The sequence below is a fragment of the Callorhinus ursinus genome, unplaced genomic scaffold (assembly GCF_003265705.2).
Source record: "Callorhinus ursinus isolate GAN/ISIS: 27379988/994484 unplaced genomic scaffold, GSC_fseal_2.0 scaffold62, whole genome shotgun sequence".
Classification (NCBI taxonomy): Eukaryota; Metazoa; Chordata; class Mammalia; order Carnivora; family Otariidae; genus Callorhinus; species Callorhinus ursinus.
This window is the reverse complement of record NW_027397124.1, coordinates 1,099,322-1,107,129: the sequence shown is the minus strand read 5'-3', so window position 1 is coordinate 1,107,129 and position 7,808 is coordinate 1,099,322.

Here is a 7,808-nt window from a genome sequence, read left to right as displayed (position 1 = left end):
GAAACCTCAGTTTGTTTTTCAGAGTTTATCGTCTCTCATGGTTCGTCTCACCCTCCGACTTACTCTCCACTTCATTCTTCCCCTCCTGCTATTTTCTTCTTTTTTTTTCTTAACATATATTGCATTATTTGTTTCAGAAGTACTGATCTGTGATTCAACAGTCTTGCACAATTCACAGCACTCACCATAGCACATACCCTCCCCAATGTCTGTCACCCAGGCACCCCATCCTTCCCACCCACCACCACTCCAGCAAACATCAGTTTGTTTCCCGAGGTTAAAAATTCCTCAAAACAGCGAGGTCATATGATACATGTCTTTCTCTGACTTATTTCACTCAGCATAACACCCTCCAGTTCCATCCATGTCGATGCAAATGGCAAGATCTCATTCCTTTTGATGGCTGCATAATATTCCACTGTGTATATATACCACCTCTTCTTTATCCATTCATCTGTCGATGGACATCTTGGCTCTTTCCACAGTTTGGCTATTGTGGACATTGCTGCTATAAACATTGGGGTGCACGTACCCCTTCGGATCCCTACATTTGTATCTTTGGGGTAAATACCCAGTAGTGCAATTGCTGGATCGTGTGGTAGTTCTATTTTCAACTGTTTGAGGAACCTCCATACTGTTTTCCAGAGTGGTTGCACCCGCTTGCATTCCCACCAACAGTGTAGGAGGGTTCCCCTTTCTCCACATCCCCTCCAAAATCTGTCGTTTCCTGACTTGTTAATTTTAGCCATTCTGACGGGTGTGAGGTGGTATCTCATTGAGGTTTTGATTTGGATTTCCCTGAGGCCGAGTGATGTTGAGCACTTTTTCATGTGTCTGTTGGCCATTTGGATGTCTTCTTTGGAAAAATGTCTGTTCATATCTCCTGCTCATTTCTTGATTGGATTATTTGTTCTTTGAGTGTTGAGTTTGATAAGTTCTTTATAGATTTTGGATACTAGCCCTTTATCTGATCTGTCATTTGCAAATACTTTCTCCCATTCTGTCGGGTGTCTTTTGGTTTTGTAGACTGTTTCTTTTGCTGTGCAAAAGCTTTTTATCTTGATGAAATCCCAATAGTTCATTTTTGCCCTTGCTTCCCTTGCCTTTGGTGATGTTTCAAGGAAGAAGTTGCTGTGGCTGAGGGCGAAGAGGTTGCTGCCTGTGTTCTCCTCTAGAATTTTGATGGACTCCTGTCTCACGTTTAGGTCTTTCAACCATTTGGAGTCTATTTTTGTGTGTGGTGTAAGGAAATGGTCCAGTTTCATTCTTCTGCATGTGGCTGTCCAATTTTCCCACCATTTGTTGAAGAGACTGTCTTTTTGCCATTGGACATTCTTTCCTGCTTTGTCAAAGACTAGTTGACCGTAGAGTTAAGGGTCCATTTCTGGGCTGTCTATTCTGTTCCATTGATCTATGTGTCTGTTTTTGTGCCAGTACCATACTGTCTTGATGATGACAGCTTTGTAATAGGGCTGGAAGTCTGGAATTGTGATGCCGCCAGCTTTGCTTTTCTTTTTCAAAATTCCTCTGGCTATTCGGGGTCTCTTCTGGTTCCATACAAATTTTAGGATTATTTGTTCCATTTCTTTGAAAAAGGTGTATGGTATTTTGATGGGGATTGCATTGAATGTGTAGATTGCTCTAGGTAGCATTGATATCTTCACAATGTTAGTTCTTCCAATCCATGAGCATGGAACGTTTTTCCATTTCTTTGTGTCATCTTCAATTACTTTCACGAGTATTCTATAGTTTTCTGAGTGCAGATCCTTTGCCTCTTTGGTTAAATTTATTCCTAGGTATCTTATGGTTTTGGGTGCAGTTGTAAATGGGATCGACTCCTTAATTTGTCTCTCTTGTCTTGTTGTTGTTGTGTAGGAATGCCACTGATTTCTGTGCATTGATTTTATATCCTGCTACTTTACTGAATTCCTGTATGAGTTCTAGCAGTTTTGGGGTGGAGTCTTTTGGGTTTTCCACATACAGTATTATATCATCTGCAAAGAGTGAGAGTTTGACTTCTTCTTTGCCAATTTGATGCCTTTGATTTCTTTTTGTTGTCTGATTGCTGTGGCTAGGACTTCTAATACTATGTTGAACAGCAGAGGTGATAGTGGACATCCCTGCCGCATTCCTGACCTTAGGGGAAAAGCTCTCAGCCTTTCCCCATTGAGAATGATATTCGCTGTAGGTTTTTCATAGATGGCTTTTATGATATTGAGGTATGTACCCTCTATCCCTATACTCTGAAGAGTTTTGATCAAGACAGGATGCTGTACTTTGTCAAATGATTTTTCTGCATCTATTGAGAGGATCATATGACTCTTGTTCTTTCCTTTGTTAATGTATTGTATCACGTTGATTGATTTGCGGATGTTGAACCAACCTTGCAGCCCAGGGATAAATCCCACTTGATCGTGGTGAATAATCCTTTTAATGTACTCTTGGATCCTATTGGCTAGTATTTTGGTGAGAATTTTTGCAACGATGTTCATCAAGGTTATTGGTCTGTAATTCTCCTTTTTTATGGGGTCTTTGTCTGCTTTTGGGATCAAGGTAATGGTGGCCTCATAAAATAAGTTTGGAGGTTTTCCTTCCATTTCATTTTTTGGAATAGTTTCAGGAGAATAGGTATTAATTTTTCTTTAAATGTCTGATAGAATTCCCCTGCGAAGCCATCTGGCCCTGGGCTTTTGTTTGTTGGGAGATTTTTGATGACTGCTTCAATTTCCTTAGTGCTTATAGGTCTGTTCAGGTTTTCTATTTCTTCCTGGTTCAATTTTGGTAGTGGATACATCTCTAGGAATGCACCCATTTCTTCCAGCTTATCGAATTTGCTGGCATAGAGTTGCTCATAATAGGTTCTTATAATTGTTTGTATTTCTTTGGTGTTGGTTGTGATCTCTCCTCTTTCATTCATGATTTTGTTGATTTGAGTCATTTCTCTCTTCTTTTTGATAAGTCTGGCCAGCGGTTTATCAATCTTGTTAATTCTTTCAAAGAACCAGCTCCTAGTTTTGTTGATCTGTTCTACTGTTCTTTTGGTCTATATCACTGATTTCTGCTCTGATCTTTATTATTTCTCTTCTCCTGCTGGGTTTAGGCTTTATTTGCTGTTCTTTCTACAGCTCTTTTAGGTGTAGGGTTAGGATGTGTATTTGAGACCTTTCTTGTTTCTTGAGGAAGGCTTGTATTGCTTTATACTTTCCTCTCAGGACTACCTTTGCTGTATCCCAAAGATTTTGAACAGTTGTGTTTTCATTTTCATTGGTTTCCATGAATTTTTTAAATTTTTCTTTAATTTCCTGGTTGACCCATTCATTCTTCAGTAGGATGCTCTTTAGCCTCCATGTATTTGAGTTCTTTCCGAGTTTCCTCTTATGATTGAATTCTAGTTTTAAAGTCCTGTGGTCTGAAAATATGCAAGGAATAATCCCAATCTTTTGGTATCAGTTGAGACCTGATTTGTGACTTAGGATGTGATTAATTCTGGAGAAAGTTCCATGGGCACTAGAGAAGAATGTGTATTCCATTGCTTTGGGATGGGATGTTCTGAATATGTCTGTGTAGTCCATTGGTCCAGTGTTTCATTTAAAGTCTTTATTTCCTTGTTGATCTTTTGCTTAGATCATCTGTCCATTTTAGTCAGGTAGGTGTTAAAGTCCCCCACTATTATTGTATTGTTGTCATTGTGTTTCTTCGCTTTTGTTATTAATTGCCTTATAAGAGTGGCTGCTCCCATGTTCGGGGCATACATATTTACAATTGTTAGATCTTGTTGGATAGACCCTTTAAGTAAGATATAGTGTCCTTCTTCATCTCTTATTACAGTCTTTGTTTTCAAATCTAATTTGTCTGATATAAGGATTGCTACCCCAGCTTTCTTTTGGTATCCATTAGCATGGTACATGGTTTTCCACCCCCTCACTTTCAATCTGGGGGTGTCTTTGGGTCTAAAATGAGTCTCTTGCAGACAGCATATTGATGGGTCTTGTTTTTTAATCCAATCTGATGTCCTGTGTCTTTTGATTAGGGCATTTAGCCCATTTACATTCAGGGTAACTATTGAAAGGTATGAATTTAGTGCCATTGTATTGCCTGTAAGGTGACTGTTACTGTCTATTGTCTGTGTTCCTTTCTGATCTGTGCTGCTTTTAGGCTCTCTCTTTGCTTAGAGGACCCCTTTCAATATTTCTTGTAGGGCTGGTTTTGTGTTTGCAAATTCCTTTAGTTTTTGTTTGTCCTGGAAGCTTTTTACCTCTCCTTCTATTTTCAATGACAGCTTAGCTGGATATAGTCTTCTTGGCTGCATATTTTTCTCGTTTAGTGCTCTAAAGATATCATGCCAGTCCTTTCTGGCCTGCCAGGTCTCTGTGGATAGGTCTGTTGCCAATCTAATGTTTCTACCATTGTAGGTTACATATCTCTTCTCCCGAGCTGCTTTCAGGATTTTCTCTTTGTGTCTGAGACTTGTAAGTTTTACTGTTAGATGTCGGGGTGTTGACCTATTTTTATTGATTTCGAGAGGGGTTCTCTGTGCCTCCTGGATTTTGATGCCTGTTTCCTTCCTCATATTAGGGAAGTTCCCTGCTATAATTTGCTCCAATATACCTTCTGCCTCTCTCTCTCTTTCTTCTTCTTCTGCATCCCAATTATTCTAATGTTGTTTCATCTTATTGTATCGCTTATCTCTTGAATTCTGCCCTCGTGATCCTGTAGTTGTTTATCCCTCCTTTTCTCAGCCTCTTTATTTTCCATCAGTTGGTCTTCTGTATCGCTGATTCTCTCTTCTGCCTCATTTAACCTAGCAGTTAGTGCCCCCATTTTTGATTGCACCTCATTAATAGCCTTTTTGATTTCGACTTGGTTAGATTTTAGTTCTTTTATTTCTCCGGAAAGGGTTTCTCTAATAACTTCCACGGTTTTTTCAAGCCCAGCTAGTATCTTTAAATTTATGAGTCTGAGCTCTGGGTCCGACATCGTACTAATGTCCATATTGAGTAGGTCCCTGGCAGACGGTACTACCTCTTGTTCTTTTTGCTGAGGTGATTTTTTTCCTCTTGTCATTTTGTCCAGAGGAGAACAGATAAATGAGAGAACAAAATGCTAACATGTTAACAACGTGCCCAGCAAATATAGTCTTTACAAATCAGAAAAGACCTGAAACCAGGGGAAAAGAAAGGGAAAGAAAGAAAAAAGAAATAGAAAAAGAAAAATATAAAAACAAACAAAAACAGAACAAAACAAAACAAAAAGAATATGATCAAATATGATCAGGATAGTGTATAGATCAGTGCCACACACTAGATTTTGGGTGTATTTTGGTCTGTTAGAAGAAAATGCCTCCTAAAGCTTTAAAGGAAGAAAGACATATGTGTACAAAATAAGGGTTGATACAATGAAGGGGTGGAAGATGATTGTAAAGATGAAACTTATAAAAGGTTTTATAAATAGAATTGATAAGAAGTTGTTTGAAAGAAGAAAGAAGATTTAAGAAAAAGAAAAAAGAAAAGAAAAGAAAATGGGAGAGACTGTGATCAGGCAGGAGACTAGAACAAAGCCATACACTAGTGATTTAGGGTATATTTTGATCTGTTAGAAGAAACTGTATATCAAAATTTAAAGAGAGAAGAACTTATAAATATATATACATGCCAAAAATAAGGGTAACTACTATGAAGGGATAAAATATGACTCTAAAAATGAAAAATAAAAAATGTTTTTTTAAAAAAAGGATTGATAAGATGTTGGTTGAGGAAGGGAAAAAGATAAATTCAAAAAAAAAAACCAAAAAACAGTTAAAAAAATTAACTTTGAAAAACTAATGAATCATGGTAAAAAAGCCATGAATTCTATGTGCAGTATTCCCCTAGCGCTGGAGTTCTCCCGTTCTCCTTGATGGGTATACTTGGTCTTGGCTTGCTGGCTGTTTGTGCTGATCTTCTGTGGGAGGGACCTGTTGCCGTGGTTCCCAAATGTCTTTGCCGGAGATGGAATTGCCCTGCCCTTGTTGGTCCGGGCTAAGCAAGCTGCTTGGGTTTGCTCTCAGGAGATTTTGTTCCCTGCAAGCTCTTGGCACAGCTTTGGAGGACCAGGGTGAAAATGGTGGCCTCCCACTCTTTGCCTGGAGGAGCTGAGAACTCGGGCCCCCGCTCCTCAGTGCACCCCAGAGAAAAGCAGTCAATCACTCCCGTCTCCCTGATCTCCGGCCGCACTCCGCGCTCACCCCGCCTGTGACCGAGTGTTTCTATCTCTGGCACCTGACCCTGTGTGGAGTCTCCAAACCCAGCAGATCCCTGTGGTGTGCTCCCATGCCACCCCTCCTGGGGGCGTGAGGGGAGTCTCCCCGGCTCTGCTGCTTGTTGGTTCCCTGCTGGAGGTGCAGTGGCCTGAGTGGGCTGGGGATCACAGTTTATGGCCACCCCGAGGTGCAAGCCTGCGCCTCGGCTCCGTCTCTGCAGCCGGCTTCCCTGCTCTGATACCTGGGAGCTCTGCTGCACTCAGTCACCCCCAGTCTTTCTGTGAACCCGAGGGTCCTGAGTCCACACTGTACTGTGAGGTTTCCACCTCCTGCTTAGCCACTGGAGTGACAGCCCTCAGTGGAGCCGACTTCTAAAAGTTCCGATTTTGTGCTCCGTGGCTCTATCACTTGCCAGTAGTGGCTGACGGAGGCCCCCTCCCCGCCATCTATCCTCCCGAATATCGCCTCGGATTCACTTCTCCGCATGTCCTACCTTCTAGTAAGTGGTCGCTTCTCTGTTCAGAGAGTTGTTGCTACTCTCTTCTTCGATCTCCTGTTGAGTTCGTAGGTGTTCAGAATGGTTTAATCCCTATTCAGCTGAATTCCTGAGACCAGATGAAATCCAGGTCTCCTACTCCTCCGCCATCTTGCTCTGTCCCCCGCACTATATCATTCTTAAAGGGTCTATCCAACAAGGAGATCTAACAATTGTAAATATCTATACCCCCAACATGGGAGCAGCCAACTACATAAGTCAACTGCCATCCAAAATAGTCATATTGATAATAATATGTTAATTGTAGGAGACCTCAATACTCCACTCTCAGCAATAGACAGATCATGTAAGCAGAAAATCAACAAAGAAACAAGACCTTTGAATGACATACTGGACCAGATGGACCTCATAGATATATATAGAACATTCCACCCTAAAAGAACAGAATACTCATTCTTTTCAAGCACACATGGAACATTCTCCAGAGTAGACCATGTACTGGGTCATAAATCAGGTCTCAACTGATACCAGAAGATTGAGATTATTCCTTGAATTTTCTCAAACCATAATGCTTTAAAACCTGAACTCAATCACAAGAAAAAATTTGGAAGAAATTCAAATACTTGGAAGCTAAAGACCATTCTGCTTAAGAATGTTTGGGTCAACCAGGAAATCAAAGAATTTAAACAATTCATGGAAACCAATGAGAACAAAACTACATTGGTTCAAAACCTATGGGATACTGCAAAGGCGGTCCCAAGGGAGAAATACATAGCCATCCAAGCCTCACTCAAAAAACATAGAAAAATCCCAAATTCACTATATGACTTTACACCTTAAAGAACTGGAGAAAAAGCAACAAATGATGGCTAGGCCACACATTAGAAGAGAAATAATTAATTTTAGAGCAAGGATCAATGAATTAGAAACCGGAATTACAGTAGAGCAGAACAACAAAACTAGAAGCTTGTTCTTTGAAAGAATTAATAAGATGGATAAACCACTGGCCAGACTTATCCAAAAGAAAAGAGAAAGGACCCAAATTAATAAAATTATGAATGAAAGGGGAGAGAT